Source organism: Plecotus auritus (assembly GCF_963455305.1).
Source record: "Plecotus auritus genome assembly, chromosome: 3".
Classification (NCBI taxonomy): domain Eukaryota; kingdom Metazoa; phylum Chordata; class Mammalia; order Chiroptera; family Vespertilionidae; genus Plecotus; species Plecotus auritus.
In genome coordinates this window covers 163,905,828-163,917,247 of record NC_137772.1, presented here as the reverse complement: position 1 = coordinate 163,917,247, position 11,420 = coordinate 163,905,828, and positions in this window count along the sequence as shown.

The window sequence follows — 11,420 nt, the reverse complement described above, 5'->3', positions numbered from 1 at the left end:
GCCTTACACAAGTCTTATCCATTTACCTTGTAGTTGGAAAAACTAGAAAGCTTAAAAGATTACTCTGACTCCCTTGGACCTAAAGCTTTACATGCAAGCTCTGCCCATGGATACACTTTGAAGAACAGAATTCAGTGTCAGATCATTATCCAGTCAATTCTGGGCAGTCTCTGCAGCAAACATCACCTTGGAAATTACTACAGTTCAGATTCGTTGGCATTGAAAGGCAATATGGTGGAGGCAGCAACATCTTGAGCCAGATTTATAAAGGTGGACGCTCTGGGAAGCTATGAGTATCCACTCTTTGGTTTCCTGGTGTCAAGAGGCAAAAGCACTGTGGCAGTAGAGGTGACAGCCTTGACTTTGGCACAGCCTTTATGTGGCCTCAAGGGTGGTAGCTTTCCTATAGGTCAGATCCCTGTTGTTTTGAAGACGTTCCTGGAGGCCCAGCCCAGAATCTGCCCTTCCAACCTTCTCAAACTTTTGTAGGCACCTTATTCTCTAATTTAAATTCCTTACTGCTTCAATTATCTTGGGTGGTTTCTATTTCCTACCCTGAAACCCTAACAATTTAACTGAACCCTGTATTAGCTGTCATTTCTCCTGACATAAACTTTGCAATCCAGTCAGGGAGCTTCAGTAATCTTAGACAAGCAGGTTAGCTGAGAAGATTATACAATTTAAGAAAATAGCAACATAAAATACTGTAATTCTAAAGCTACTGAGGTTGTCATGAATTCAATGGGAAGTCTAAAAACTTATTCCTCCACTGTGTCTTCTCTGAAGTGGCCTTTTCATTGCACCAGCCATTCCGAACACTGTGGGCACCAACATGTTTCAGTAGAAACCTTCCTGTGAGGAAAGTAAGCTTAACTCAATCTCTCCGTACTCTGTGCTATTTAAAAAAAAAAAAAAAAGTAGCATCTGATAGCTTCAGGGTCTTATGGAAATTTTTGTGAAACACCTCAAGTGTTTTTAACTCCCTCTTCAATGAACACTAAAGGTTAAGCATGAATCCAAGATGCTGACCTGATAAGCAATTTGAGTAGATACTTAAAGCTGTGACCTCAAAATTGTCTCTATCTCTGACCATGAGCCCTGACCCCTGACATGGGAAAACCCAATACCCCAACTCTCTTTTCTTTAAATCCCAGTTCATTCCCAAGAAGCATTTTAGTCATGACCCCCTGGTGGGTCACCCTTCTGACCTCCACACATGGCCAGTGTATATGTTTTCTATTGCTGCTGTAACAAATTACCACAAATGTGGTGGCTTAACACCCATTTATTAGCTCACAGTAATGGAGGTCAGAATTCCAGAGTGACTCTTGTGGAGACTTTGAGGGAGAATCCGCCTCCAGGCTCATTCAGTTGCTCACATAATTGTTCCCATTTTCTTGCTGGCTGTCAGCCAGGGGTCACTCTAAGACCCTAGAGGGTGCCTGCTGTCCTTGGCTCATGCCCCCTCCTTCAGTGCCATCAACAGCATTCCCAATCCTAATGACTTCTGTTGAATCTCTCTTACTTCCTCTTTTGGCTTCTTCTTCTGGCTTAAGGGCTCATGTGACTCCATTGTTCTAGGTAGCTAGAACATCCAGGAATCTCCCTATTTTAATGTCAGATGATTAGCAATCATAATTATATCTGCAAAGTTCCCTTTTGCCATGTAAGGTGGATATATTCATAGACTCAAGGATTAGAGATTATGGAATCTTCTTAGGGGCCTAATTCTGTCCACCAGAATCAGCGTTGTCCGAGACTGAGGCTTTCCAGCCGGAGTACCAGTTCATAGAGCATTCAGTGGAACCGGGAAGGAGGGGGGAGAGCTCTTTATCCACAGGTTCACTTCAAATACCTGAGGATAAAACTTGTTTGGTAATCTTATAATCACTGCCTAGAAATAAATGTACTTACTAGTATACTCTCCTTTCCAGTGTCTTATCAAAACATGTGGAAGCTAGTTTGATCATACGCAAATTATAATTACAAGGTCAATATTCTAGATGATGCGTTCGCATGTTTGACAGTGTGTGACTATGGGTGACAATCAGACTAATGTGAATTTTTGTGGCTCTATGTGTATATGTGTAGAGTCAATGTAATCTTGAGCTTAGGGAACTCAAATCTTTTATAGTAGGCAGTCAGTCTGCCTGAACTCTTTGCCCCAAATTAAATCATTATCTTTATGATCCTGAACAGTAAACAACTCTACTTTTTGCTCCAGAGCAGCTGTGGGCAAACTACGGCCCGCAGGCCAGATCCGGCCCATTCGGCTGTTCTATCCGGCCCGCGGAGCCGAAAGAGCGGAGGGTTCTCTTGCTCTCCCCTCCGCTCCTTTACTTTGAATTTATATTAGTTCACACAAACACTCCATCCATGCTTTTGTTCCGGCCCTCCGGTCCAGTTTAAGAACCCATTGTGGCCCTCGAGTCAAAAAGTTTGCCCACCCCTGCTCCAGAGGAATACACTATCTCCATCCTCCAAGGCTGTTTGCTATACAAACATCCCTGGAAAAAAAAAAATAGTCCAGAACAAATATGGTGAATGCCTTTGCTTACAAGACAGGTAGAAACATGAGAGACCCATGGAAAAATGTCTTATAAAAGAGAAAGAAAGAATGAGAAAGAGGGAAGGGGAAAGGATAGAGTTCAGTATTTGAAGGATTTTTAAAATATGTTCCAAAAGGAACAAATTACCTCTAGAGGTAAATGTTGTTTAGATTAAACTTGTTTTATTTTTTTATTTAAATTCTTTATTGTTTAAAGCATTACATAGATCTTCTTTTTCCCCCATTGACCTCTCCCTGGCCACCCCCACCCCCAGCACGTGCCCTCATCCTCCCCCCGACCCCATCTGTGTCCATTGGTTTTGCTCATATACATGCATACAAGTCCTTTGGTTGATCTCTTACCCCTTCACCCCCTGCCTTCCCTCATAGGTTGGACAGTCTGTTTGATGTTTCTATGACTCTAGTTCTATTTTGGTTCCTCACTTTATGTTGTTCATTATATTCCACAAATGAGTGAGATCATGTGCTATTTATCTTTCTCTGACTGGCTTATTTCATTTGGCATAATGCTCTCCAGTTCTATCCATGTTGTTGCAAATGATAAGAATTCCTTCTTTTTTACAGCAGCATAGTATTCCATTGTGTAGATGTACCACAGTTTTCTAATCCACTCACCTGCTGATGGGCACTTAGGCTATTTCCAAATCTTAGCTATTGTAAATTGTGCTGCTATGAACATAGAGGTGCATATGTCCTTTCTGATTGGTGTTTCTGTTTTCTTGGGATATATTCCAAGAAGTGGGATTATTGGGTCAAATGAAAGTTCCATTTTTAATTTTTTGAGGAAATGCTATACACTAGTCTGCATTTCCACCAGAAGTGCAGGAGGGTTCCTTTTTCTCCAAATCATCTCCAGCACTTGTTTGTTGATTTGTTGATGATAGCCATTCTGATAGGTGTGAGATGGTACCTCATTGTTGTTTTGATTTGCATCTCTCAGATGATTAGTGACTTTGTTGCAGAAGACCAAAGAAATACCAAGCACGCTTCCTAGAGAAAGGGAGGGACCCCGTTTATTAGCACTAGTGGACTCCAGGAATAATTTCCAAATCAGAGTGAAGAAACACGCAGAGGGCTTCACTTTTTATAACCTTCTGGAGTCTTTGTCTTGCACATATGGTTCCACCCCCTTTTGTGGGCTTACAGGAAGGCCCCCAGGTGTTGGGGGTCCCCAGGCCATATCCAATTATCTGTCCTGGGGCCATCGATAACAACCCTATCCACCCCCCCCCCACCAACCCAACCCCCCAACCCCCCCCCCACCCCCTCCGGCCAGGGCAGTGCATTGTTCACAGTTTTTATGGCCTGACACGCCTGGCAAGACCTTTTTCCTCCTCAACTTTGAGCATGTTTTCATATGTTTCTCAGCCTTCTGTATGTCTTCTTTCAAAAAGTGTCTATTTAGGTCCTTTGCTCATTTTTTGATTGGATGGTTTATCTTCCTTTTGTTGAGTTGTATGAGTTCCCTATAAATTTTGGAAATTAAACCCTTATCGGAGATAACATTGGCAAATATGTTCTCCCATGCAGTGGGCTTTCTTGTTGTTTTGTTGACGGTTTCTTTTGCTGTGCAGAAGCTTTTTATTTTGATGTAGCCTCATTTGTTTATTTTCTCCCTAGTTTCCATTGCCCTAGGAGCTGTATTGGCAAAGATATTGCTGCAACAAATGTCTGCTATTTTGCTGCCAATGGCTTCTTCTAGGATTTTTATGATTTCCCGTCTAACATTTAAGTCCTTTATCCATTTGAGTTTATTTTTATGTATGGTGTAAGTTGGTGGTCTAGTTTCTTTCTTTCTTTCTTTCTTTCTTTTTTTTTTTTTTTTTACATGTATCTGTCCAATTTTCCCAACACCATTTATTGAAGAGACTGTCTTGACTCCATTGAATGCTCTTGCCTCCTTTGTCAAATATTAATTGAGCATAATGGCTTGGGTTGAACTCTGGGCTCTCTGTTCTGTTCCATTGGTCTATATGTCTGTTCTTGTGCCAGTACCAGGCAGTTTTGAGAACAGTGGCTTTGTAGTATATCTGGTATTGTGATTCCTCCAACTTTGTTCTTTCTCAAGATTGCTGCAGCTATTCGGGGTCTTTTTTTGTTCCATATGAATTTTTGGAGAGTTTGTTCTAGGTTTGAAGTATGCCTATGTTTTTGTTTTAAATATACTTTTTATTGATTTCAGAGAGGACGGGAGAGAAAGAGAGAGATAGAAACATCAATGATGACAGAGAATCATTGATCGGCTACCTCCTGCATGGCCCCTCCTCGGGATTGAGCCCACAACCCGGGCATGTGCCCTGACAGGAAATCAAACTGTGACCTCCTGGTTCATAAGTCGATGCTCAACCATGGACCCACACCAGTTAGGCTGTAAGACACTTTTAGTAGGCATATCAAGGAAATAAGGTCCATGCAGAGTGCTTGGTGGCAGAGCCGGAGAAATCTTTCTTCTTTTTAATTATCATTATTATTCTACCTTGCCCCCCAGATTTGGAGTGACCTGGAAAACATGGTTTACTTATGGAAGAGTGGCCTCATTTCTGAATGCAGATATCTCTAAGGACCAATTTAGAATTAACCTGTGACATTCTTCACCCCACCACAAGCAAACACTGCCGATTCATTGGTACAGAAACATGCAGATTTTATGTGTAATAGAATTTTAATGTGATCATTATATTAAATATATGTGAAAATTCTAATATTTGTTGTAGTCATATAGTTAAAATTCTACCTGCATCTCCCTCCTCAGTTCACTGTCTTTAAATACAGTTTCCCTTCTGCCTGTTAAAATAACTCACCTTGACAGCATTGTTTTATTCAAAATTTTTCGGGGGGCTTTCTTTGGATAGCTCCATTTCTATTCAATAACAATTTTTTTTTTTTTGCTAAGTTAAAAATCTACAATGTCAGAGCAAAGAGTACAAACTCTATTATAAAGATTATATACATTTATTTCATCAAAATCCTCAACATTTATTTTAATCACAAGATAGCTTTCAAGCCTATAGTATTTTTAGTTTAAACTGGCAAATTGGCCTGTAGTTTTCAGATATTGTTTTTCTTGGCTGACTGTTTTATACATCTTTCACATAGTTCCATACATACTTGGGTGAATTACACCCCAAACTGTTGATCAAAATTTTCTCATAGTAACTACTTATTTTTTTTTGAGAGAGAGAAAAAGGAAGAATGGGAGACAGTGCATGTGAAAGAGAGAAAGAGAGAGAGGGAAGAAATATCCATTTGTTGTTCCACTTATTTATGCATTAATTGATTGATTCCTGCATGTGCCCTGACCGAGGATGAAACCCATAACCTTGGCATATAAGGGTGTTGCTCCAACCAACTGAGCTACCCAGCCAGGGCTCTTATGTTAACTTTTAAGGCATAAGCAAGGATAGTCCTATCAGAGACTATTGAGTTGGCTGTGCTGGTATTACCACAGTGTCAGGGACATTGCCACAAGGAAGGTCCATTTGAGCAGAAACTATTTGCTCATAGCTGGGACCATCACTAAAAATAGTGATAAGCACATAGTCATTGTCCAATTCTTATTTGTTGAGTGTCTAAATGAGTGCTTAAGAGAATCTACCCGATTCCTGCTACCTTCAGGATAAAGACAAAATTCTTCCTTATTGAGTCCTTAGCTCTCAATGGCCTCTCTAACTATAGCTCTTGAGGAGACCACTATTTTCTATCCTATGAAGCACAATTGCTTTGCCCAGGACAATTCTTGGACATTCCAGAACACATTTACAAAGACTCTCTTGCTTGACTACAAAAATAGGCAAAGGGCCATATTGTAGATAGATTTTATTGGATTAATTTTCTGAAGGCAAACTCATCCCCAACCTCTTGTCAGACACTTCTCCAAACTTCATTGTATCAGTCTGGGGAAGCTGAGGTAACGAGTAATTCTAAAATCTTTAGTGGCCGGTAGAACCTGAGGTTAGTTTTACTCACTCACACCATATGCCCACAGATGATCAACAGTGGGGCCCTGTGCATAGTAGCCACCCTCAGTCCAGCAACACCCACACCGAGGGAACAGAAAAGCTGCCAGAACAGGCCAGTCACAGGGACAAATGAGAAAGAGAGAATGGCAGAGAACATCCTGGTCCTAAACTTCTGCCTGGACGTGCCACACAATGGGTCAGCTCAACATTATATTAGTCAATGCAATTCATATGGTCATACCTGAAATCAATCAGCAGGCCAAGAATGTATAATTCTCCTCTAAGGAGGGGATGCAAATATTGGTAAACAGCAGTGCATTCTACCACCACATGTACTGAAAACCAGAATGTAGAACATCAAACCAGTCATTTAATGGCAACTGGGTCTAAACCCAAGTCATCCTCACCAAGACTAGGGAAAAAAAATATCAAAATATACCAAAACATATATTTTATTGTTTTGCTTTAATAATTGGAGAAATATAGACTAAAAGTTCTTTTCACTAAAAGAAAACTTACATCCCTAGCTGGTTTGGCTCAGTGGATAGAACATCGGCCTGCGGACTAAAGGGTCCTAGGTTCAATTTCGGCACATGCCCGGGTTGCAGGCTCAATCCTACAGGAGGCAGCCGATCAATGATTCCTTCTCATCATTGATGTTTCCATTTCTCTCTCTCTCTACCTTCCTCTCTGAAATCAATAAAAATAAAAAAGTGCTATTTAAAAAAACTTACAAAAACTATTATAAAATTAATTAAAATAGTTGCAGAATTCCTCCCAAACCACTGGAGAAGACAAAAGCAAATTAAAAAAAAATACATATAGCCCTGGCCAATGTGGCTTCATTGGTTGGATGGTGTCCTGTGCACCAAAAGGTCACCTGTTCAATTCCCAGTCAAAGTTAAGACACATACCAAAGTTGTGGTTTCCATCCCCAGTTGGGTGCATATAGGAGGTAACCAATTGATGTTTCTCTCTTTCTCTCTCTCCCACATCCCTTCATTGATATTTCTATCTCTCTCTCTCTCTGAAATCAATAAAACATGATTTTTAAAACAAAAAATTCATATAGCAAAATATTTTTATATACTTTTATTCATTTCAGAGAGAGGGAGAGATGGAAACATCAATGATTAAAGAGAATCATTGATCAGCAGTCTCCTGCACATCCCACACTGAGGATCAAGCCTGCAAGCTGGGCATGTGACCTGAACGGGAATCAAACCTGAGATCTCCTAGTTCATAGGTTGACATTCAACCTCTGAGCCACACCACCAGGCAGCAAAATATTTTTTTTTAAAGTGTAAAGATGGAGAAACCAAGATGGCGGCATAGGTAAACACCTAAACTGCTGCCTCGCACAACAATTTCAAAACTACAACTAAAAGACAGAACGGACACCATCCAGAACCACAGGAAGGCTGGCTGAGTGAAAATTCTACAACTGGAAGGAAAGAGAAAAGCTCACAGAGAATTGGAGGTACGGCAAAGGGTCTTTGTGCGTGCAGAGAGGAAGGGCAGCTGAGAGCCTGGCTGACTTTATCTGGAGGAAGGGGGAAGGAAGCCCCCGACCGCACTGAACCCCAGTTCTGACTGCACTGAACCCCAGTTCCGGGCGAGCCCCTGGAGACCCACGCTCTTACGGGGTGAGTCTGGACTCTCGGGCAGAGACTCGGGAGCTGGGAAAGGCAGAAGTCTGAAGGCGCGCATGTGCCAGTGCGCACAAAGGCTGTGGAGGTTGCCACAGGCTTTCCCTAGTGGAAGGGAGTCAGAGGCTCCTGACTGCACTGAGCCCCAGTTCTGACTGCAGTGAACCCCAGTTCCAGGCGAGCCCCTGGGGACCCACGCTCTTGTGGGGGGAGTCTGGACTCTCAGGCGGAGACTCGAGCTGGGAAAGGCAGAGGTCTGAAGGCGCGCACATGTGCGCAAGGGCAAGGCTGATGGGAAGCCAAGACTGAGACTCCACCCCATCCAAGCTGAGCACAGAGGCTATTGCAATTTGGCAAGTCTAATCCTATAAGGCTGTCTCCAGCACCGGGCTTCTCCCCGCATAGACACAGCTGATCCTTACAGCCAACTGGCCTGGAGGTCAATTCTTCCCAGTGATACCAACAACAATAAAGACTTAATTACAACAAGGCTGTACACACAGTCCACAAAGGGGTGCACCAAGAGTGTCCACCTCAGGTTAACTGGGGAGGCAGACCCACTGGGCCATATTGGAAACCTAGCACACAAATCTACCTTACCAACTCAGGGAAGCAATGAAAATGCGGCATCAAAGAATCAGATCACAAACTAAAGAAATGGAGGAAAACAAACGATTGGATATAGAATTCAAAACCACGGTTATAAGGCTTTTCAAGAATATCCTAGAAAAGGCCAATAAATATAATGAGACCCTCGAAGATATGGAAAAGGACCAACTAGAAATTAAACATACACTGACTGAAATAAAAAATATTATACAGAGACCCAAAAACAGACAAGAGGAACACAAAAATCAAGTCAAAGAATTGAAATACAAAGAAGCAAAAAACACTCAACCGAAAAAGCAAAAAGCAAAAAAAAAAAAATCCAAAAAGTTGAAGATAATGTAAGAAGACTCTGGGACAACTTCAAGCGTACCAACATCAGAATTATGGGGGTGCCAGAAGAAGAGAGAGAGCAAGATACTGAAAACCTATTTGAAGAAATAATGACCGAAAACTTCCCCCACCTGGTGAAAGAAATAGACTTACAAGTCCAGGAAGCCCACAGAACCCCAAACAAAAGGAATCCAAAGAGGACCACACCAAGACACATCATAATTAAAATGCCAAGAGCAAAAGACAAAGAGAGAATATTAAAAGCAGCAAGAGAAAAACAGTTAGTTACCTACAAGGGAGCACCCATACGACTGTCAGCTGACTTCTCAACAGAAACTATGCAGGCCAGAAGGGAGTGGCAAGAAATTTTCAATGTGATGAATAGCAAGAACCTACAACCAAGATTACTCTACCCAGCAAAGCTATCATTCAGAATTGAAGGGCAGATAAAGAGCTTCACAGATAAGAAAAAGCTGAAGGAGTTCATCACCACCAAACCAGTATTATGTGAAATGCTGAAAGGTATTCTTTAAGATGAGGAAGAAGAAGAAAAAGGTAAAGATAAAAATTATGAACAACAAATACATATCTATCAACAAGTGAACCTAAAAATCAAGTGAATTAAAAACCTGAGGAACAGAATAATCTGGTGAATATAATAGAATCAAGGGCATAGAAAGGGAGTGGAGTGATAATTCTCAGGGGGAAAGGGGTATGGGGGGTTCATGAAGAGACTGGACAAAAATCATACACCTATGGATGAGGACAGTTGGAGGGAGGTAAGGGCAGAAGGTGGGGTGGGAAATGGGTGGAGGGGAGCTATGGGGGGAAAAAGGAGAAATAATTGTAATAATCTGAATAAAGATTTATTAAAAATAAATAAATAAATAAATAAATAAATAAAAGTGTAAAGATGCACAGAAGATATAAAGCTTAACAAAATATAGCAGAATACTACATACAGCAATGATCGCCGCATACAGAAGAGGTTTAAGGTCCCATAAGGAGAGGTAAATACTAGTTAAAAAGTAAAAACCAACTATATGGTACCTAAGAAACAAACCTAAAGTAAAATAAAACCAAAAAAGGTAAAAGTAAGGAATAGACTATTTAAATTGTAAACAAAAAGAAAGCTGAGAGTGAAATATCAATTCAGAGAAAATAGTTTAAATAAAAAATAAGTAAATGTGTTAAAGAGGGTAATTTAATACTCTCTTTCACAATGAAGAGAGAGTAGTTTTAACTAATATATATCAGACATGTTTCTACAGAACAGGAGATACAATTTCAGTCCTGTGTGAAGCAAAGGAGTAGAACAAAATCTAGAATTTCAGTCTGTCTTAGCTATAGAAAAAAATGTGAAATTCTGCCCATTAGTCCTAGAAAGCTGTAATTAGCTTATTGGCTGCTCAGAAACTTGGAAGAAAAACGAAGTTACCCAGAAAAGTAAAAATCTAAAGCCTGCTATAGTCACATACTAATATGTGAGATCCAAATGTAAAAGCCTTGCTTGGAACCAGAACCAAAGACTAAAAATAATATTAAATTAAATCCAGATAAAAATATTGTGATATTTTCTCACATTGAAATAGAGCAATGAGAATGATCAATAACAGCACCACACACAAATATGGGTGAACCTCACAAAGGCAATGTTGAATGAAAGACGCGATTCAGAAAACGATATAAAGTTTATATAAAAACAGACCTAATCAACAGTGTTAAAAGACATGATAGTATAAAACTACAGTAACCCAGACCTTGAACCTATTCCTAAACCTAACCCTCCCTACACATAACCCTAATCTAACCTAAATCTAACCTTAAACCTAATCTCTGAATTTAACTCTAATCCTAAAAGGAAAAAAAAAAAGACAGGATGGTGATTACTCTTGTGCAAGATGGGGATGGTATTGACTGAAATAGGGCTCAAAGCTAGCTTCTAAGGTGTTGGTGATGTTGTTTGTTGATTTCAGTGAGAATTACAGAAAGGGGTTCACTTTCTGAAAATATATGAAGCTGTATACTTATTGTCCTTTTATAGGAAGATTATGTTTTATATACTTTAAGAAATATATCCATTACATGTTATACTTCAATAAAATGAAAGGAAAAGAGGTCCTACTCTATTAAAACTCAATTAAAAACAAAACTCACCCTCTAAAGACACTTTCACAATTCAGGGCAATTTTTTTTTCTTTTTTTAAAATATATTTTATTGATATTTTACAGAGAGGAAGGGAGAGGGATAGAGAGCTAGAAACATCGATGAGAGAGAAACATCGATCAGCTGCCTCCTGCACA